The following is a 23,351-nucleotide window of genomic DNA, read 5'->3' as shown; positions in this document are numbered from 1 at the left end:
CAATCACTGCCCTGGGGCATTGGGATATTTTTTAGACGAGAGGAAGGAGTGCCTCCTACTGGCCCTCCAACACCACTTCCAGCAGCATCTGGTCTCCCATCCAGGGACTGACCAGGACCAACCCTGCTTAGCTTTAGAAGCAAGCCAGCAGTGGTAAGCAGGTATAATGGGGTGCAAAGGAGCAAAATAAATAAATAAATAAATACAGTAGTTAAAGAGGTAGTTGTTTGGGCTAAATTATAGATGGGCTATGTACAGGTGCAGTAATCTATGAGCTGCTCTGACAGCTGGTGCTTAAAGCTAGTGAGGGAGATAAGTGTTTCCAGTTTCAAAGATTTTTGTAGTTCGTTCCAGTCATTGGCAGCAGAGAACTGGAAGGAGAGGCGGCCAAAGGAAGAATTGGTTTTGGGGGTGACCAGAGAGATATACCTGCTGGAGCGCGTGCTACAGGTAGGTGCTGCTATGGTGACCAGCGAGCTGAGATAAGGGGGGACTTTACCTAGCAGGGTTTTGTAGATGACCTGAAGCCAGTGGGTTTGGCGACGAGTATGAAGCGAGGGCCAGCCAACGAGAGTGTACAGGTCGCAGTGGTGGGTAGTATATGGGGTTTTGGTGACAAAACGGATGGCACTGTGATAGACTGCATCCAATTTATTGAGTAGGGTTTTGGAGGCTATTTTGTAAATGACATCACCGAAGTCGAGGATTGGTAGGATGGTCAGTTTTACAAGGGTATGTTTGGCAGCATGAGTGAAGGATGCTTTGTTGCGGAATAGGAAGCCAATTCTAGATTTAACTTTGGATTGGAGATGTTTGATGTGAGCCTGGAAGGAGAGTTTACAGTCTAACCAGACACCTAGGTATTTGTAGTTGTCCACATATTCTAAGTCAGAGCCGTCCAGAGTAGTGATGTTGGACAGGCGGGCAGGTGCAGGCAGCGATCGGTTGAAGAGCATGCATTTAGTTTTACTTGTATTTAAGAGCAAATGGAGGCCACAGAAGGAGAGTTGTATGGCATTGAAGCTCGCCTGGAGGGTTGTTAACACAGTGTCAAAAGAAGGGCCAGAAGTATACAGAATAGTGTCGTCTGCGTAGAGATGGATCAGAGAATCACCAGCAGCAAGAGCGACATCATTGATGTATACAGAGAAGAGAGATATGAACAAAAATTCACATCACAATATTTTCCACTGTCCGGACGATAACGATGTAATATCACAATATACTGTAAAAAAAATGTTTAAAAAAATTATGAGCCCTTCAAAGTTAATAGATAACAATGTGTAGTCTGTGTCCGAAACACCCTAGTCTTGTCCATTTGTTCAGCTCCAATTTATTGACCATGTTCGATCCGCTGTCGGTAGTCATACATACTTAGCGCACCTCTTTCAACCCCCCTCATCCTAGCTGCAATTATTTCTCCGGTGTGATCGTCTGGGAAATAAGAGGTCTGAAGGCATTTGCTTCGCAGCTTCCAGTTGACGTCAATGTAATGAATTGTGAGGCTAATGTATGTCTCTGTCGTCTTGCTTGACCGAAAGTCGGCAGTGGGAGAGAAGAATGCAGCGTTACGGATTTCGTTGGCAACTCTGTCCCGACATTCTGTGTAGACTTCTGGCTGAAGTATTTATGGCTCGGGATCTCGTATCTTGGGTCTAGAGTTCGAATCAACTTTCTGAAACCGGCTTTCTCCACAGTTTGAATTGGTACCATGTCTTTCGCTATGTGATACATAACTGCACTCATTATCTAATTCCACTTGTTGCTCTTCTTGGCATAGGGAGTACCACTAACGAATGATGCCTTGAGTGATAGCCGAGTGCGGGTCTGTCGAAGATGTCTTGGGACTTGCGCCACTGCTCCGGGGGTTTGTTGCCCGCATTCTGGTAGATTCTTCATAGTCGCGCACATGCAAGGTTTTCAGGTGGTGAAAAAGATTGTTGGTGTTTCCACCTTTGGCTAGCGTCTACACGACTTACTGTTTGTTGGTCGAGATCGAATATCGTAAAGCCAAACCAGTTCCAAACCACAGAGGTTACTACATGACTCCAAAAGGTTCTACATCTGCACCATCGAGAGCATCCTGACTGGTTGCATCACTGCCTGGTACGGCAACTGCTCAGCCTACGAGCGCAAGGCACTACAGAGGGTAGTGCGTACGGCCCAGTACATCACTAGGGCTAAGCTGCCTGCCATCCAGGACCTCTATACCAGGCGGTGTCAGAGGAAGGCCCTAGAAATTGTCAAAGACTCCAGCCACCCCAGTCATAGACTGTTCTCTCTGCTACCGCATGGCAAGTGGTACCGGAGCGCCAAGTATAGGACCAAAAGGCTTCTCAACAGCTTTTACCCCCAAGCATAAGACTCCTGAACAGCTAATCAAATGGCTACCTGGACTATGCATTGTGTCCACCCCCCAAACCCCTCCACCCCCCCTTTTTATGTTGCTGCTACTCTCTGTTTATCATCTATAGTCACTTTAACTAATCCTACATGTACATATTACCTCAAATAGCCCGACTAACCAGTGCACTGTTCTTTAAAGTTTTTTTTTTTACATTTCTTTACTTATCTATTGTTTACCTAACACCTATTTTTTTACTTAAAAACTGCACTGTTTGTTAATTAAGGGCTTGTAAGTAAGCATTTCACTGTAAGGTCTACTACACCTGTTGTATTCAACGCACGTGACAAATAAACTTTGATTTGATTTGATTTACTGTTACTTAGGGTTGCACTATCAGTAGCTAGATAGTTTGCTTTGGCTAACGTTAGCTAGTTAGCTATTGGCTGTGTACAAGGGGATTGTTTGAAAGAGAAACTCACATCGACTACAACGAGAGATGGTACTCCCTTATTTCTGCTTATCGTCACCAACTAGTTAACTAGCTAACGAACTAACCATTATCTGTTAACTAATGTTTTCCCTCTACAGTATGTGGTTCATTTTCAGAATGAAAGAATTAGGTGAAAATGAGGTGTTGCTTGTTAAACAAGTGGATTCAGGGATCAAGTGTAGCTGGAGCTGGGCCTGGCTTAAGCTGGATGCCACTTTAGAGGTGAAAGGAACACCACACACTTTCCCTCTTTCTCACTTTTGCTGGCACATTGTAGAACAGATGTCCACAGGCAGAAAGTGTACAATGCAATAACCTGCAGTGTAGCCCAAAGATATTGTTTTAGTTGTGTTGAACTTGACAGTAACACGTGTGTGTGAGGGGGGAATTATAATTTGTTTTACTCAGTGAACGTTATTTTTTCACACATGTAGCCTTGTGCACTTGATCGATGTCTATAGTGGCCACTACAATAGAGCGAAAATAGAATGCCTGTTTGTTTCATTCTACTTTAAGATGTTTTTTTACCAAGTGCAATATTTATGTGTGGTCACAAGCGTTCTATTATAAAGGTTGTCATGGCTAACTGGAATATTAGTGTATTGTTTTTTCTCAAGACTTGAGTGTCATTTGCAGTAAAGTCTAGGCAACAAATAACATTGGATTGCTTTCTTTAAATGTTTTTAGCTGTAAGTTAGGTTCACATTAACCACTTTTTATTTTACACACAGAGACTGATCATGTAGATCATATTCTTTGTTGTTTAATTAGTTAAAACCTGCATTTCCCCCTAGCAGGGATTTTTTGCATGATTCAGTGCCCCCAAAAAATAAGTCACCTTTTTGGGCCCTCATCAGTTTGCATCCCTGCATCATACTGTGGGGATATCTTTCAGCGGCATGGACTGGGAGACTAGTCAGGATCGAGGGAAAGATGAACGGAGCAAAGTACACAGAGATCCTTGATGAAAACCTGCTCCAGAGCGCTCAGGACCTCAGACTGGGGTAAAAGTTCACCTTCCAACAGGACAACAACCCTAAGCACACAGCCAAGACAACGCAGGAGTGGCTTCGGGACAAGTCTCTGAATATCCTTGAGTGGCTCAGCCAGAGCCCGGACTTGAACCCAATCTAACATCTCTGGAGAGACCTGAAAATAGCTGTGCAGCAACATTCCACATCCAACCTGACAGAGCTTGAGAGGATCTGCAGAGAAGAATGGGAGAAACTCCCCAAATACAGGTGTGCCAAGTTTGTAGCGTCATACCCAAGAAGACTCGAGGCTGTGATCGCTGCCAAAGGTGCTTCAATAAAGTACTGAGTAATGTGTCTGAATATTTATGTAAATGTGACATTTCAGTTTTTTTATTTTGAATAGATTTGCACAAAAAAAAACTTTATTTTTTTTACTTTGTCATTATGGTGTATTGTGTGTAGATTTGATGAGGGGAAAAAACTATTTAATCAATTTTAGAATAAGGCTGTAACGTAACAAAATGTGGAAAAGTCAAGGGGTCTGAGTACTTTCTGAATGCACTGTACATTTTACATAAATACAAATGATAGATTTTTATTTATTTTTTCCAAAATGCCACTGTAATTCAAGAACGGCCTTAACACAATAAAGGGCTTTGCATGGTCGGCTTCAGCTCAGACTAGACACGTTTTAGAAGACAGTTTGTTGTCTGTCTTTGAAAACGATTAAAAAGCTAATTCAATGTTCTTATCTCTGCCACTGCTGCTCCTCCACCTTCTCACTTACCTTGTGTTTTGACAGGTATTTCTTGAAGCATACTTAGTCATTAAGTTCCTGATTAAACCGTGATTGACTTGCCGCGCACGACAGATGCAGTCAAGTGTTTAATGAATCCCCCTCGGCTTGCCTATTTTTCACCCGATAATTAGGTGTCTAATGTAATGAGTCGTACCGTTGTGACGAAGAGCGACAGGAGCCCATCAAAATGACACCTAAAACACTGGAGTTGACTGCCGTTTCCTTGGTGGCCCGGGTCGTGTTCATTTGTCACAAAATGGAGTGAAAAAAATGACTGAAACAGGTATGGACTACATGGACTTGTCCAATAACGAATATGCATCTTTGTTTTCCGTTGCTAAATGTTTTAACACCACAGGGTGTTGCAGGGTGTTGCAGGGTGTTGCAGGGTATTGCAGGGTTTTACAGGGTATTGCAGGGTTTTACAGGGTATTGCAGGGTTTTAGAGGGTGTTGCAGGGTTTTACAGGGTATTGCAGGGTTTTAGAGGGTGTTGCAGGGTTTTGCAGGGTTTTAGAGGGTGTTACAGGGTATTGCAGGGTTTTACAGGGTATTGCATGGTGTTGCAGAGTGTTGCAGGCTGTTGCAGGGTGCTGCAGTACAGCAACAGGGGATTACAGGGTGTTGGAGAGTGTTACATGGCATTTCAGGGTGTTACAGGGTGTTTCAAGTTGTTACAAGGTGTTGCAGTACAGCAACAGGGTATTGCAGGGTGTTGGAGGGTGTTACATGGCATTTCAGGGTGTTACAGGGTGTTTCAAGTTGTTACAGGGTGTTGGAGGGTGTTACATGGCATTTCAGGGTGTTTCAAGTTGTTACAGGGTGTTGGAGGGTGTTACATGGCATTTCAGGGTGTTACAGGGTGTTTCAAGTTGTTACAAGGTGTTGCAGTACAGCAACAGGGTATTGCAGGGTGTTGGAGAGTATTAGTAAGGTTGGGCACTGATGTTGGCCAATTAGGCCTGGCTCGCAGTCACCGTTCCAATCCATCCCAAAAGTGTTCGATGGGGTTGAGGTCAGGGCTCTGTGCAAGTCAGTGAAGTTCTTCCACATTGATCTCAACAAACCATTTCTTTATGGACCTCGCTTTGTTCATGGGGCATTGTCATGCTGAAACAGGAAAGGGCCTTCCCCAAACTGTTGCCACAAAGTTGGAAGCAAAGAATCGTCTAAATGTAATTGAATGGGGTAGCGTTAAGATTTCCCTTCACTGGAACTAAGGGGCCTGAACCATGAAAAACAGCCCCAGATCATTATTCCTCCTCCACCAAACCTTACAGTTGGCACGATGCATTCGAGTAGGTAGCGTTCTCCTGGCATCCGCCAAACACAGATTGGTCCGTTATTCATCACTCCAGAGAATGCGTTTCCACTGCTCCAATGATGGCGAGCTTACCACCACTCCAGCCGAGGCTTGGCATTGAGCATCGTATTCTTAGGCTTGTGTGTGGCTGCTCGGCCATGGAAACCCATTTCATAAAGCTGCCGAAGTACAGTTCTTGTGCTGACGTTGCTTCCAGAGGCAGTTTGGAACTCTGTAGTGAGTGTTGCAACCGAGGACAGACGATTTTTACTCTGCGGTCTGTTCTGTGAGCTTGTGCCGCATATCACTTTGCGGCTGAGCCGTTGTTGCTCCTAGACGTTTCCACTTCACAATAACAGCACTTACAGTTGACCGGGGCAGCTCTAGCAGGGCAGAAATTTGACGAATTGACTTGTTGGAAAGGTGGCATCCTATGACGGTGCCACGTTGAAAGTCACTGAGCTCTTCAGTAAAGCCATTCTACTGCCAATGTTTGTCTATGGAGATTGCATGGCTGTGTGCTCGATTTTATACCCCTGTCAGCGACGAGTGTGGCTTAAATAGACGAATCCACTCATTTGAAGTGGTGTTCACATACTGCTGTATATATAGTGTGGCTAGTGCTATTTATGACATCATTCTCACTTGCAGGAACCTGGCTCACCATTCAGAACTCTGCCAGCTGGAGGAATTAGGTTGGCCTTCACAGAAATGCATCAACCACTAAATGAGGCTTGGCGTCGGCACCACTCAGGCAACCCTTCAAATTTTCTGAAGGCTCTGAGTCAGAGTGCTCTGTCTCTGGGAACCTTCCAACCCATTTCCTTCTCATCCCACCAATCTGAAATGTGTTTTTTTGACGTCCCTCCAGGGGGGTTGGGGGGGGGGGGGTATGAGGACAGTCAACACTCAGCCCACTCTCTCTTCTTTGAACTGATGGAACTTGTGGAGATGAGATGAAAGTCAGAAGTCAGACCCTGGAAAAGCTAATAATTAAATTTCAGATAAATCGTACTGGATCAGCAGGCCTTTAATTGGTGTTAATTTATCAATATATACCTTGTGCTTTTGGGACAGTGTCCTGGGTGGTCAATGATATAATTATATAACGTTTTCACTTGGAAATCAGCAAGTCCGATATTTCTAAGGGAATGTAGTTTTCGGATGTTTGTGTACCGTTATTCATATTTTAATTCAGGGTTAGCTTTTCAGCTATCTGATACAGATGTAGGATCTTCATTTGAGCCAGTTTGCTACAGCAGGAAAGTAATCCTGCAGCAACAGAAAATGTGACTTGTAATGTGGATTATAATGAATGGACATTTTTGTAGGTGTTGATCCACACCACTGGAGGGGAGGACGGTTCATAATAATGGCCGGAATGGAGCAAATGGAATGGCTCATTACCACGAGCCTGTCCTCCCCAATTAAGGGTGCCACCAATCTCCTGTGATATACACTATATATATATATAAAAGTACACTACATGACACAAAGTATGTGGACACCTGCTCGTCGAACATCTCATTCCAAAATCATGGGCATTAATATGGAGTTGGACCCCCCTTGGCTGCAATAACAGCCTCCACTCTTCTGGGAAGGGTTTCCACTAGATGTGGGGACTTGCTTCCATTCAGCCACAAGAGCATTAGTGAGGTCAGGCACTGATGTTGGGCGATGAGTCCTGGCACTCGGCTGTGTGGACTGTCAGCAACGGGTGTGGCTGAAATAGCCGAATCCACTCATTTGAAGGGGTGTCCACATACGTTTGTATATATAATGAAATATATATAATTCAAATTTGTGTATTCAGCTATTTCAGCCACACCTGTTGCTGACAGGTGTATAAAATCGAGCACACAGCCATGCAATTTGGCTATACTTTTGGTCATCTAGTGTATTTTTCTAAAGGGAAAATCAAGTCTGAAATTTCAAAGGGGAAATTACACAATTCAGAAGCCTTTTTAAACCTCAAATACACTTCAAGTTTTTAATTTCCAACATTTCATAAAAGTTCTGCAACAGGGTGATCAAATTAAGATGTTACACCTGTAAAATGCCTCTCATACAAATTATTTTATTAAATTATAACTTTTTAGCATATTTTAGCATAAAATGGGAGGTTCATAGTCGTTTGATCTGGTAATATGACCGGAAATGTTTCTAAGTTTAATCATGTTTGCTGGCTTCATAATTCAACTTCTAATCTAAGCAATCTGCACCCACAATATTGTTATGAATCTTAATTCTGAGGAGTCTGATTTATAATTTGATAGTTTAGGCTTCATTAATAGCATCAGACCATATTAGCTAATGCACTCAGGTCTGCAGAGCATTATAATTGTATTTTCAGGGGCATTTTCATATAAATGAATATCGCAAATAGAATCAAGCCAATCTGTCTGAATAGAAATGGCTCCAGATGGCCCCCTCAAGGTCATTATCAGAATGAACTGAAGGTCAGGATTCAGGGTCTCTTTTGCACAATAACAGTAGACAGACATTATGTTATGTATTTGGTGTGCTGTGTATGGTCTCAGGTAGTAGTTATGAGTTGTGTTGTTATAGACTATTTAAACTGTGATGTCGTTCTATGCATCTTAGATAGCCGGTAGCTCAGACCTTTAAAGATTGTTATTCCATTAGCTAGTTTTTTTTGTTAGCTAAATTTTGTACCTCAACTTTTTATGTCACCAGCCGCCACTTTACCAAGTGCATTCCTGAGAGCCAGATAGAAGTTCTTTACAGCTATAGCAAGTAGTTTACCAAAGCTTCAAGGTTGCGTATGTTGTACAGAAAGCTCAAACTTGGGAGCACCCATGGCATCACCCGATACCCAGCTGTGATTTGAGGTGTGGCACTATGCAACATATAGGACCACCCGACCAAATAGCTCATAATCATGTTATGATCCCAAACTCTGATGTAGTGGATTATCAATGTTGTAACTCAACCTTAACTCGACACCTAGCAACCTCGTCAAGAATGTCGGACCTCTTGGTGTAACCGTTAAGGTGTTGATTTGACAGTCGCTGGAGTTGGGTTTGAGTCCTGGTCAGGGCTAACCCCCGAATTGGCTACAACGGTGTTAGAAGCGGGATGGCGCACGTGAGGCCATCGGGGAGATGTGTATGCATGAGGGAAGTGTGGGGAAACGCTTTCCTGAGGGAAGGGGTTAATGTAGCGACCTTAATCCAACAACTAGCAACTTTGTTAAGAAGTTTGGACCTCTTGGTATAATGGTTACGGTGTTGGTTTGACAGGTTTGGACCTGGGTTTGAGTCCTGGTATTCACTACAATATGTAAATAAGTTGAAGCAAATCATTCTTTCATTTAGATTTATATAATAGATAATAGTAATCTAAAAAGTATTACAGAAGTTTGAATAAGTAGGCTATGTGTTCCCCAAGGTCAGTTTCCAATGTATGATAGCTCCTATTTCTTTTATTAGGACCTCTCCATTGGAGGAGGGGGATTTTGCGCACATACAATAGTATACATCTGCACCCGGTATTATCCATCTGTGGGTGGGTCGTGTTTTGTCATAAGGTGGGCATCCTTGGCTATCCCAGAATTCCGTTTTTCCCGGTGTAGAGTGTAGCAAGCTATTTTGGCTACTGCAGGCAGTGGCAGGATGACATAGGGGAGACTTTACCGGTCTGCAGCTAAAGCTTGGAGGAACTGCACCTCAGACCAGAGATTTTGGAGGACACAGGATACCCGGTAAAACGCTACTAACTCCATCTTTCAGAAAGCAGAGTCATGTGTTGAATTCAATAGTCGCACAATAATTGTGGAAAGAGAGAAAATAGTTTCGTTATCGAGGTTTTCATCTGAAAATGTGATGTGCCGGCGTCGCATCATTTACAGTAGATGACGAGGCGGATTCCTTGCACCAACAAATACTGCTCAGGTGCAACATTAATAACCTCTAGGACGAATAGAAATGTACGTCTTTATTTAGTCTTTCTATCCAGTGTCCCACATTGTAATTTGAGAAACCATGCATAGGCTGCTGTGTAGCCTAGTGTATATGTTTAATTTTAATCAGGATACTGTATATTGTCCATGTGATCAAAACGCCCGATGCCTACTGCCTAGTAGCGACTGGTTCAAAGGTGTTTAGGCCTAATAATACCATTACGCACGGATTCTTGCGCATCAGACAAAAAGTTGTCGGTTATATTCTGTTTGGATAGTTGTGCGCTTTTGTGTGCTCTTTACTATTGCGTAATGCGTATCGTCTAGCGGTTTTGTTACTGGTAGACTAGACTATATCACTGGCGAATAACAGTTATGACTTGCAATCGTGAAGTTCCGGTCTCGGTTTTCGGGATGTGCTTCTGCAATGCGGTGGGTGTGGCCTGGCTGTTCGGTAGATGGAGAAAGGAGATGAGAGGAGAGAGGAGAGCGCCTCTGTGGCCGCTTTGCCCTGGTTTACCCGTCCGATGGGGCGTTTTTCAGCCCACGTCATGGTTAGAGAGTGAGAGCAGATGCTACAGTCACAGGTGATGGTGCATTTTGCAAAATGAGTCAGAAAATCTAGGTGTAGTTGTCCATTGTTTACTATTTTTGGATGTGTTTTGTTTTGGTCTCATCTTTCATTATGGGGTACCACAAAGGGGTAAAAAATAGGCATGTGTTTGTGTGTGTAAATGTATAATAAACCATTGGTCAGATTTTTTTTTTAATCATCACTTGATTTATGATGAAATTGCACCACAAGAAAATGCCATGACTGACATGAAATGAAATGGATGTTATGATACTGCCTGCTCCACTCTGATTGAAATGAGATGGATGTTATGATACTGCCTGCTCCACTCTGATTGAAATGAGATGGATGTTATGATACTGCCTGCTCCACTCTGATTGAAATGAGATGGATGTTATGATACTGCCTGCTCCACTCTGATTGAAATGAGATGGATGTTATGATACTGCCTGCTCCACTCTGATTGAAATGAGATGGATGTTATGATACTGCCTGCTCCACTCTGCTTGAAATGAGATGGATGTTATGATACTGCCTGCTCCACTCTGCTTGAAATGAGATGGATGTTATGATACTGCCTGCTCCACTCTGCTTGAAATGAGATGGATGTTATGATACTGCCTGCTCCACTCTGATTGAAATGAGATTGATGTTATGATACTGCCTGCTCCACTCTGATTGAAATGAGATGGATGTTATGATACTGCCTGCTCCACTCTGATTGAAATGAGATGGATGTTATGATACTAGAGCTCAGCCGACCATTGGTCAATATTAGCAAAATAGCTTTCGTTTTAACATAGCAAAATGTTCAACGGTTGTAAGGTTTTGGATAGTAGAAAGTGGCATGGCCGTGCAGTGCAGTTTTAAACCTTGTATAGATCTCTTCAGTCCAGGAGCAGTGGATCGGTACCATTTTCCTTGTGGACATGTCGCATCCCCGTGTCCAATGACTTTGATGGATGAATTAAAGTGCTTTTATGCTGACTACGGACTACTGAAACAATACTGCTACTGTGCTGAGGTGTAAGGTTACATGGGAGAATGTCACATACAGAATCTCCTACCGTAACCAAAAGGTGTATAGTGTGTTATATTCAGGCTATTATTGTAGTGGACCAGTGGACCTGGCATCCAAATGATAACGCTTGACTGGTCTCGATTTCTAAGTCTGTGGACCCTTGTATACATCTCGTACGTTTTCCCATCCTGGATGTTTCCCTGTGTGTACTCTTGGAAAGCGTTGTGTGATTGTGAACAGTTGGTAATCAGCCATGTGTTCTTGCTGAGAATAGTTAATTGGCTTTGGTCTCCTGTGTCTCTAGTGTTTCAATCACTGGATGTAGGCTACAGTGGAACAAGTCACAGAGCAGCAGCCTTCTTTTAGGCTACAGTGGAACAAGTCACAGAGCAGCAGCCTTCTCAGAGCAAAGCAGGAAGAAAGTGAAGCTTCTGGGGCATTTCTGTCAATGGCAGGATAAAGGCGTTTGGTTGTGCAGCCTTATCTCATTCAAGAGAGTTCACAGTACTTTTAGGCTGCCGCTATGCAGTGTAAGTACACAATCACTCCGATTACTGCATTTATACTAATTTATACGATCAGATATGCTTTATGTAAATTATGCTTAGCAGAGCTTGCTGCATCCACTTGTTTGTGACTCAAGGAGGTGTGCCTTAGCACAAGGGCACCATGGACAGCGCCACAGGCTTTGACTAGACAATCAGACCCAGTTCAAGTGCTGTAACACTGTTGTAGGCCCGATTGACCTTCACTGGAAGGGCCAGTGAAGGTCAATCAGGAAGCCTTGTAGGTGCGCTGCTGCTTTGTCATCAGGATAATTCAATGTCATTGAAACAGATATATGCAGTTTTCACAAAACACTGCCGTTCTTTTCCCTGGTGCAGCCTATGTGTTGAACCATAAGCAGTTTAGAGGAACTTAACACGGGTTATGTAAGGGTTTGATAGTAACCTTTACGTTACAGCAACAACTACGAACATAACTTATTGTTCTTATACCATGATATGACCACTTTATTCTGTGCTTAATGTGAAGCGCTATCCAAGGTTTTATAGAGGTTGTATCTAGGTTTTATAGAGGTTGTATCTAGGTTTTTGGAGGTTGTATCTACATTTTTGGAGGTTGTATCTTGGTTTTTGGAGGTTTTATCTAGGTTTTTGGAGGTTTTATCTAGGTTTTTATAGAGGTTTATCTAGGTTTTTAATAGAGGTATCTAGGTTTTTGGAGGTTGTATCTAGGTTTTTATAGAGGTTGTATCTAGGTTTTTATAGAGGTTGTATCTAGGTTTTTATAGAGGTTGTTTCTAGGTTTTTGGAGGTTGTATCTAGGTTTTTATAGAGGTTGTATCTAGGTTTTTAATAGAGGTATCTAGGTTTTTGGAGGTTGTATCTAGGTTTTTATAGAGGTTGTATCTAGGTTTTTGAAGGTTGTATCTAGGTTTTTGGAGGTTGTATCTAGGTTTTTGGAAGTTGTATTCTCCATTTCTAATAGTAATGCTCTGGCTGTGTATAGGCCTATAGACAGTATATAGGCCTATAGACAGTATATAGGCCTATAGCTCTATATGGATTATAATCTTCACAGTATGCAGAGCGGCTGTCCTACATTTTTGAATGACAGCCTTTAAGCACCCTCTGTAATTGTCTGGATCTGTGGATATTACTGTAACATCTAACTCCATGTGGTGCAATCCTGCTTTAGATTCCATGAGAGATTTTCTTTACGATGAGAACAAACAGAAAAACAGTTGGAGTGTCACGACTTCCACCGAAGTCGGTTCCTCTCCTTGTTCGGGCGGCGCTCGGCGGTCGGTGTCACCGGTCTTCTAGCCATCATCGATCCACTTTTCATTTTCCTTTTGTTTTGTCTTGTCTTCTCACACACCTCGTCTCAATTCCCTCATTACATGTTGTGTATTTAACCCTCTGTTCCCCCCATGTCTTTGTGCGGTATTGTTTGTTGTAAGTGCATGTGCACGTTTTCTCTGGTGCGCGACGGGTTTTGTACCCATTTGTTTGTTGTTCTGGTTTCCGGTGGTTTTATGAATAAAACTGCTCCGTTGATTACCCAGTTTTGCTCTCCTGCGCCTGACTTCCCTGCCGCCAGTTACGACTCCCTTACATGGCACTTAATATGCAGATCTGATCAGTACATGCATTTTTTAAAATTAGGATCTAAAATCCAATCATTCTATTTTTCATTCTATCTTATAATTATTCTATTTTTAGCCATCTTAACCAGGTTCTGTTTGCAGTTAGATGGACCTGATTGAATAATTCATATTTCTCATTAGTGAAATGCTATTGGGTTTATTTTGAAGAGGTCATTTGGTGGTGAGCATGCCTGGTCAATAATGTTAACGTCATCAGTATTAGGCTATATGAAATGCTCTGCTTTTACAATGTCTGCTTTCTTTGCTTTGCCTTCAACGGGGTAGGGTTGCTAGGTTACAGTAGCTGACTCTTTTAATGATACCTAATATTTAAATTTAAAAAAACGTTGTTTTTGTAATTGAAATTCTATTCTCTTAATTTCAGGAAAGAAGTGATTCATGTTTGTGTAGATATCAAGTACTGTACCAATTCCTTATTCATGAGCAGTGTGGTTTTGGTCCATCAATGTAAAATGTGTAAACCCATATAATAATTGAGCTCATCTAAACCATGTCAGCTTATTGAACCTCTCTCCCATCCAGATCAATGTTGCCCTCAAGACTCTTTTTCATCTGTCCTTGTCTTATTTAACCTACTTGCACAAAACAGGTTTCTTCTGTGATAGGCCTTGATTACGGAAGTCCAGAGAGGACATATTAACAAAAATGTATAATTCCCTCGTTATGTTGAGATCACAACTTATTTATCTCATGATCTCTACATAGCGAAAGTTGTTTTGTTGAGATCACGAGATAATCAAAAGTACCACACATCATCCATTTATTTGTTCAGATGCACGACAACCCGGGCAGTCGAGAGACAGGGCTGTCTGTCGGGCATCGTTCATGGTTTAAATGCCCCATATGGGCGTAGCTCCTCCACGAGCTCTTAGCTCAAGGTAAGGGACATTTACCTTGCTAACTTTCTCATTTATAAACTGATAATGAGCTCCAAACACAAATGAAAGCATGATGTTAGCATGAAATGTAGCCAAACATCTCTTAGTGTAGCGATCAGTAGAAACGTATGTGCTGGTCCACCGAGGGCTCTGCCGTCTCAGCCATACTGTCAATCTATCATCAATACGTCACTCCTATTTATAGAGTTTCTCTTGTTATCTCGACAAAACAACTTTTGTTATGTAGTGATCGTGAGATAAATCATTTGTGATCTCAACATAACGAAGGAATCTATTTTTTTATTCATATGTCCTCTCTGGACTTCCGTACTTGATACAGTGCGTTGTAACAGACAGAATCCATGACGTACATCAACTCCCCCCAGTCCGTTTATTCAACTGTACACCCCCCCCCCCCCCCTCTCTCCCTGTGAGGTCTGGGGGAGAATCCTGCCTCTGTGTGGGCTGCTGGCTGGTTAAATTGAAGGGCTCTTTGGTAAAGAGGACCAGCTGCTGCGGTGAACTGGGTAATTGTCTGGAGCGGTTCTCTGAACTCTGCCGGCACACTGCCGGCCCACTGGTACCATTAGTGGAACAGTGAGATTAAGGGAGATGCCATACGGGGAAGAAAGCAATCAAATTGAAGGAGACAATCTGGGCCTTTGGGAGTAATTCAAGAGAGAACAGCAAGGTGGAGGAAGCAAGTGTAAGATAGAATTCTATTTGAAGAGGGGACATAGGCTGTTGGTAGTCTCTGTGCTGTAAATAGAGATAGGAGAAGAAGGGTTCAGATGCTATCTAGTCAGAGGAGTTTGTTTTCTTTTAGATACTTTGAGCATTTGATTGAGACTGCCCGGAGTGCTGAATGGGCCAGGTTTACACTTCTGTATCTATTCCAATTTCACCAGAATAACTCAATCAAATGCAGCTTGAGTATTTGAATGAAAACAAACACCATTTGAACCCAGCTGTGTCTGACTAGAAGACAGCCCATAGTTGATGCTATATGTTCTCTAGAAGAGTCACACATTACCTCAGGCAGAGAGACAGACTTTTGATAAGTACACTCCGGATACAGTAAGCCAGTAAATGTCAGAGCGGTCATCTCATTCAAACAGCTGTCTGCATTCCAGCTGTGAGTGGAGAGAAGCTCGCATGCCGGAGATAGTTTCGCTGAGTCACAGACTATAGATTTTAGTGTAACAGATCCCAGTACACACAGGGATTCTCTGCACAGCTATGCTCAACCCGGTCTGTATTGACAGACTCGCTAATTTTAGGCCCCAACGGTTGAGAAAGAGAGATATGGGGAGAGTAGTATGGATGTAAAGAGACAGAGAGCGCGCGAGAGAGAGAGAGAGAGAGAGAGAATCATTCATGACACAATGGTAGCCCAGAGAGACATTATTTTCCCCTGGGGCTTTAGCAAGGGGCTTGTGTGCAAAATACTATACATCAGTTTCCACTAGAGGTTGAAGAAGCTACCCATTTGTTTTAGATAACATGTTATTTTTCCTGGAACTACTGGGTTTTGTCTCTGTGTTGAAATTCTCTTGACTTTCTCCCTCTGATCATTGTTGGTTTTCACCTTGCTTCATTGGCCATGAAAGTCGACTAATTCTGGTTGAAACATTTTTACTCCTCTGAGAAATAAATTACCTTGGCTTAAATCATTCATATTTCTGCTTACTACGAACATAGAGAAATTTAAAATGTTCATGATTTTTTTTCACGCAAAAATACAGTAGGGCTACATTTACAACATTTTATGATTATAATTTCCTTCTATCCGAAAGGATTTCCTGACCTTCATGGGTGACACGATCTTTCTTGTTTGTTCTATTTTCTTGTTCGGCAGTAATGTCTGAATCTGCTGTTGCAATATTAATCCAACAGAAGACTGCTGGCCCAAGTCGGGCTGCAACTCCCTCTGTTCAGCCTGGACTATCTGTAACCCTGCCATAGTAACTGCCACAGCAATGGACACCTTTGTCTTTTTTTCCCCAGGCTAATTTTATCACGGTGTAACAATAGTGATTCTGTTTTATGGAAATGTGGTGCACAGTAGCCTACACGTTGTATGACATCTCTTCAGTGCTGTATCTTACGTATGTGGTAGTTAGAGCGTATCATTTGGACTGAAGCAATGTCAGTCCATCTTGTATAACTAAGTACTAGTAACACAAGCGTAATGAACACAAAAAAAACTGCTTTTCTCAAGAGTGGAATTGACTTGCTATGGATGGAGGCCATCCTTTTAAGATTAGCCTATAACTCAGGGTCGTATTCCATTTGTCACGTTGGCATAAATGATTCGGGAGACAGGCACAGGAATGCGTAATAGGGTTTTTTGTTAGGCCCAAATTACGGCGTGCCGTGTAAAGGCACGGGGAGGAAGACCAAACAAACATGTACACAAAACACGGGGTTGAAACCCAAACAAAAGAGCGAGGAGTACCTCAAAAAAATAACACTAGCACAATGATTACCACACGGGATGAAACCCATAATCATCTGCGCAATCCACAAGGGCACGAAAGTCCAAAACGTACAGCACAGGTACTCACACGCACCAACCGACATTGGAACAATAATCGACAAGACCAAGGAAACCAAAGGGCACATATATACAAATAATAATCAGTGGGAATAGTGTGCGTGATGAAAGTTCCGGAGGGATCTGTGACACCATTAAACCTACAAATACGGTGAAGAGAAGAATGTCCTTGCACAGCGAGAAAGCATTTAAAGGGGAATTACACACCAAAACAAAGAAAATTGTACTCTGGAGTGATTTAAGCATTGGCATGGACTCAAAACATCAATTTTCGTTGTTTCTTTATGAATAATTGTAATATTGAGAGTTTTTTTTTTTTAAAGACAAAAAATCCCAAACTAGGAAAAATAAAACAGAGAAAACATAATTTGAAAAAACACAAAATATAATTTTATGGGGCCTGTCATACCAAATACTGTTTATGAACCATTATCTTATCAGGTATATTGACAGAAACACATCTCTTGGACCCGGGGATGACATACTTGCGACATGTTTCATTTTTAAAAGTAGCTCTCATTCTAGAAAAGGTTGGAGTCCCCTGACACTGTGTAAATTAAACATTCTTGACTTAGTAGTATTTTTTGGTGCATTACACTGTTCAGTCAGAAACAAGGAAGGCATACCTGGGTTTGATTGAATAGGGCTCCTAGAAACTAAGCCCTTTTCCTACTTACCCAGAGTCAGATGAAGTCCTTGGATACCATTTTTATGTCTCTGCTAGCTGTACCAGTAGACTCCCAGTCATTGCTCTAAATGTTAGTTAGCAATGGCTCACGGAACTACCTTCAAACACAGAGAAATGTTTATTCATATTCATCTGACTCTGATTAGTAGAAAAATAGTTTAATTGCCCAAAAATACAAATAAAGGACTTCATTTAGGGCTGGGTGGTATACCGTATTTTATGATATACCGTTATTGCTACACGGACCGTTTATTTTTATTTTTTACCTTCTATAACGGTATTTCAATGTTTGGTTTGTTAGATGTGATATGCCGTGTGTAAACGTCAATTTGTATATTTTACTCCGCTACTTGAGTCGTCTCTCTGCTCTCGCTCTCTCCATGCCGCTTTCCACACAGACCCAGCCCCGCCCCCTGTCACTCAATCAGCGCATTTGTTGTTCCTCTACCACGAGACACTTATGTTCAGTCTGCATGGTCAACGCAGCACATGCAACAATGATAACGACAACGATGCTGTTTCCACTTTGCTTATTATAAATCCTCTAGCGTTCTATAATTACACTATTCATTTGTCTTTCTTACATCTTTTTTTAGCAAGTTGGGTCTAAATCTTGTTAGCCACTAATGCTAATGGCTAGTTAGCTGGCTAGATAGCTAGCTAACACATTTACTGAGTCAGAGCAAACCAATTAGCTATACATCCTGATAATACCAGTGATGGTGTAGACCTAAATCAGCATGTTGTTTGTGCAACAGTATCTTCTAAATCAAAGAGGAATACGTGAGGCATGACTATGTTAGCTACTTGAAGTAGCTAAGAGAAAACAATCAATGTAGCCAAAGATTATAGGTTCTCCTAGGAAATGCTTACCAACACTTTGGTCCTAACCTGTCACAATAACTCCTCCCTGGCAATTTCATTGTCATGTCAAACAACACTGTATGCAAAGTGACCACTATCATATTCTTACTAAAATTACAATAGTTATTCTATTTCCATGATTCCAACAGTTCACCCAAGTGTTTTGCTCTAAATCGCTAGAAAAAAAATCGCCATTGCAACACTTGTTTAGAAATAAGGCCTAGATTGTTTGCCCATATCGTGCAGCACTACGTGGCAGTGTGACAATGATCTCAAATGAGTGCAGGAAATACAGAAAATGATTTTGGGTTGAAGTTGAATTGAACAGTATAAACCAATCAGAATGGAGAAAGACTCATTGAAATCACTTGGATGTGAATGGATGTGGATGTGTTGCTACCCTAGGATCACTCACTACTCATAAAGCACCCTGGGATCACTCACTACTCATGAAGCACATTTAGAACTTATATTATTAAAAAACAAAATACCGTCAAATAATGTCATACAATCCATTTTTTTATACCGTGAAATGATATTTGGGCCATATAGCCCAGCCCTAACTTAATTGCCCAAATCTCTTTAACTCTTAGGGCCTGATTTCATCCCTGACCCTCCATGGAAGAAAGGTGACATGGGGAAAGACAATCCTATGCTTCTTTCAGAGATCTGAAAATATCCCCCAGCACGTCACAGCTATGTTAGAGGATTTTATCCCTCCCTAGGGGTCAGTGGGGCTGTCTCAGAACATTTCCCAACATCCCCTCTGGCGGAGTGTTCGGAGCTACTCTCATCATTACCCATCAGCCTCTGAGAAGCGGAGCATGCTGGGGGATATTTTTAGACCTTTAAAAAAAACGAGAGGGGGAGGGAAAAGAAAGGAAACCAAGCTGTTGCCTTCTTCCTGTTTACCCACATTTGTTTGAATTGGTGTAAAAATGCGATTGAGATGAGATTGTCCTCAGCTTTTGTCAGCTTTTTTCTTCTCTATCTCAAATGTTTTCCCAAACTCTAGCAGTGAGGAAAAAGCCTACCCATTGGTTAAAAACAAGAATAAAACGATGGGCTCCAACAAAACTGTCTGGTTAAAAGTGAGAGATTGAGCTAGCTAGGTCCAATTTTCAGTATGGCGATATACAGTATATATACAAAAGTATGTGGACAAAATTAGTTCCACTTCAAATTAGTGGATTCGGCTATTTCAGCCATACCCTTTGCTGACAGGTGTATAAAATCAAGCACACCGCCATGCAATCTCCATAGACAAACATTGGCAGTAGAATGGCCTTACTGAAGAGCTCAGTGACTTTCAACATGGTACCATCATAGGATGCCACCTTTCCAACAAGTCAGTTCGTCAAATGTCTGCCCTGCTAGAGCTTCCACGGTCAACTGTAAGTGCTGTTATTGTGAAGTGGAAACATCTAGGAGCAACAACGGCTCAGCTGCGAAGTGGAAGGCCACCAAGCTCACAGAACGGGGCCGCAGAGTGCTGAAGCGCGTAGCACGTAAAAATTGGCTGTCCTCGTTTGCAACACTCACTACCGAGTTCCAAACTGCCTCTGGAAGCAACGTCAGCACAAGAACTGTTCGTCGGGAGCTTCATGAAATGGGTTTCCATGGCCGAGCAGCCGCACACAAGCCTAAGAAAACCATGCTCAATGCCAAGCGTTGGCTGGAGTGGTGGTAAGCTCACCGCCATTGGACTCTGGAGCAGTGGAAACGCGTTCTCTGGAGTTATGAATCACGCTTCACCATCTGGCAGTCCGATGGACTAATCTAGGTTTGGAGTATGCCAGGAGAACGCTACCTGCCCCAATGCATGGTGCCAACTATAAAGTTTGGTGGAGGAGGAATATTGGTCTGGGGCCATTTTTCATGGTTCGGGCTCCATAGTTCCAATGAAGTGAAATCTTAACGCTACATCATACAATGGCAATCTAGACGATTCTTTGCTTCCAACTTTGTGGCAACCGTTTGGGGAAGGTCCTTTCATGTTTCAGCATGACAATGCCCCCGTGCACAAAGCGATGGCCATACAGAAATGATTTGTCGAGATCTTTGTGGAAGAACTTGACTGGCCTGCACAGAGCCCTGACCTCAACCCCATCGAAAACCTTTGGGATGAATTGGAACGCCGACTGCAAGCCAGGCCTAATCGCCCAACATCATCAGCGCACAACCTCACTAATCATGTTGGAGTCGCGTCAGCATTGTTCCAACATCTAGTGGAAAGCCTTCCCAGAGGAGTCAAGGCTGTTATAACAGCAAAGGGGGGACAAACTCCATATTAATGCCCATGATTTTGGAATAAGATGTTTGACGAGTGTTACGCACGCCTCTGAGAAGAGGGAACGCAACTCCCTGCTACAACTCAACTCTCTGAAGTGCAAGAGGTATGGACTGTAGGTGCGAGTAAGGATGACACAAAAGCAGAATTTACCGTTTACTACAATTTATTTTCTTACACGGTAATATGGGGAAAAGGGGCTGGACGGAACCAAAGCAAAGAAAGTAAATATCAAAGTTCCCCCTCTCCTATCTAACCTGCCTACCCACTTAACTTACCTAACTTAACACCGCCTGGTGCCCTAACCAAAATACAGGGGGTGGTCCGCCCAGGTCTTACCTAGTGTGCCTAGACAGTAAATATGCTACGGGTATATGTATGCCCGCGGGCCTCTTGCCTAAGCACTCCCAAAGTGCCTTCTCCTTCCCCCCTGGGAACACATGAAACAGAGTAATTATTAATGATTTCACAAACACTCAAACACAGGACATAGAAAAACTGCTACCAACAACAACACTACATACCACACTTTCTGATACACAACCCACACTATATCACAATCTAATTTTTCTCTCTCAATCTCCAAATCTCTACTCCAAATCTCATCTCCTCTCTCTCCAAAACTCCTGGGGCAGAACACTGGCTTTTATCTTCAGGTGGCAATGGTGATTAGTGTCAGCTGTTTCTTGACGAGGGGGCGGGGTCAGCTCCAATCACCAATTAGCCTGGGGTTGACCAATCAGCTGGTTGGGGAGTACTTCAGGAAGCCATCTCCTGAAACACACACTCAAATACAAAACAGAACACAGAAACTGGGGAACGTAACAACGAGCAGGTACTTTTGGCTATGTAGAGTACAACACATAGCATTTCTATGATCCACAAATCCCCGATTTACATTAGAGAGGGTCTGTAGAGCAACACACACACTAATATAGGTTATTCCAGCCTGGAATGTAGCGTTTATTGAGCTCATTCCCTTCACTACTCCTACAGCAGACTCATCACTACTCCTACAGCAGACTCATCACTACTCCTACAGCAGACTCATCACTACTCCTACTGCAGACTCATCACTACTCCTACTGCAGACTCATCACTGCTCCTACAACAGACTCATCACTACTCCTAAAGCAGACTCATCACTACTCCTAAAGCAGACTCATCACTACTCCTACAGCAGATTCATCACTACTCCTACAGTAGACTTGGTACTACTCTTACAGCAGACTCATCACTACTCCTACAGCAGATTCATCACTATTCCTACAGCAGACTCATCACTACTTCTACTGCAGACTCATCACTACTCCTACAGCAGACTCATTACTACTCCTACAGCAGACTTGGCACTACTCCTACTGCAGACTCATCACTACTCCTACAGCAGACTCATCACTACTCCTACAGCAGACTTGGACCTACTCCTACAGCAGACTGTAGGAGTAGTTAAACAGGATGTTCCACTCCCCACTTTTAACCTTCCGACTTTACCTTTGGAGAGATATCCATTTCCCCATCAACACAAATCAACAGGCCACATTTGGGAGCAGTTAATTTCAAAGTCTAATGCCCTGGTTTAATGTGGCCGTATATTCTATTAGCTTCTATCCGCTCAAGGACACTCTTTTTACCTCTTTGAATTATCCCCTGACATTTAGTTCTTTGCCTTGTCAATGGACTATTTTCTGTAATGTTTAGAGAAATATGTCTATTGTTTTTAAGAAAATACACATTCTTTCTCTATATGTTAATTGGAATGGATTATACAATATTTGCAGTCACTGTTAGACTAATGAAGCTAAGGTTATGCAAGTGAGGGAAACGTTGTTTAGTTAAAAATAAATTGTGATCATATTCTAATGAGCATTTTTAGCATTAGGCTATAATTCAGTGTGATTTGTATGCTAATGTCTGACTACATCCACACTGGCAGGTGGAGCGTCTTTACAAATCAATGCTAATGTCTGACTACATCCACACTGGCAGGTGGAGCGTCTTTACAAATCAATGCTAATGTCTGACTACATCCACACTGGCAGGTGGAGCGTCTTTACAAATCAATGCTAATATCTGACTACATCCACACTGGCAGGTGGAGCGTCTTTACAAATCAATGCTAATGTCTGACTACATCCACACTGGCAGGTGGAGCGTCTTTACAAATCAATGCTAATATCTGACTACATCCACACTGGCAGGTGGAGCGTCTTTACAAATCAATGCTAATGTCTGACTACATCCACACTGGCAGGTGGAGCGTCTTTACAAATCAATGCTAATATCTGACTACATCCACACTGACAGGTGGAGCGTCTTTACAAATCAATGCTAATATCTGACTACATCCACACTGGCAGGTGGAGCGTCTTTCCAAACAATGCTAATGTCTGACTACATCCACACTGGCAGGTGGAGCGTCTTTACAAATCAATGCTAATATCTGACTACATCCACACTGGCAGGTGGAGC

At 42.5% G+C, this 23,351-nt stretch overlaps 1 protein-coding gene across 14 annotated transcripts in view; it reads left to right on the top strand.

The window, feature by feature from the left end:
- LOC129823057 (protein 4.1-like) overlaps positions 1-23,351 on the top strand; it is a 107,803-nt gene that overhangs the window by 16,592 nt on the left and 67,860 nt on the right. For 3 of the 14 annotated variants that reach the window (XM_055881749.1, XM_055881751.1, XM_055881742.1), the window contains exon 1: positions 9,415-9,636. The exons of 2 other annotated variants lie outside the window; for them this stretch is intronic. The gene's annotated coding sequence lies outside the window, so the exon portion shown is untranslated. 9 more of the 14 variants (XM_055881750.1, XM_055881748.1, XM_055881752.1 and 6 more) reach the window with 9 other exon arrangements.

Source organism: Salvelinus fontinalis, chromosome 25, assembly GCF_029448725.1.
Source record: "Salvelinus fontinalis isolate EN_2023a chromosome 25, ASM2944872v1, whole genome shotgun sequence".
Taxonomy (NCBI): domain Eukaryota; kingdom Metazoa; phylum Chordata; class Actinopteri; order Salmoniformes; family Salmonidae; genus Salvelinus; species Salvelinus fontinalis.
The sequence above is the reverse complement of the archived record's forward strand: the minus strand, read 5'-3'. Positions and strand labels throughout refer to the sequence as shown.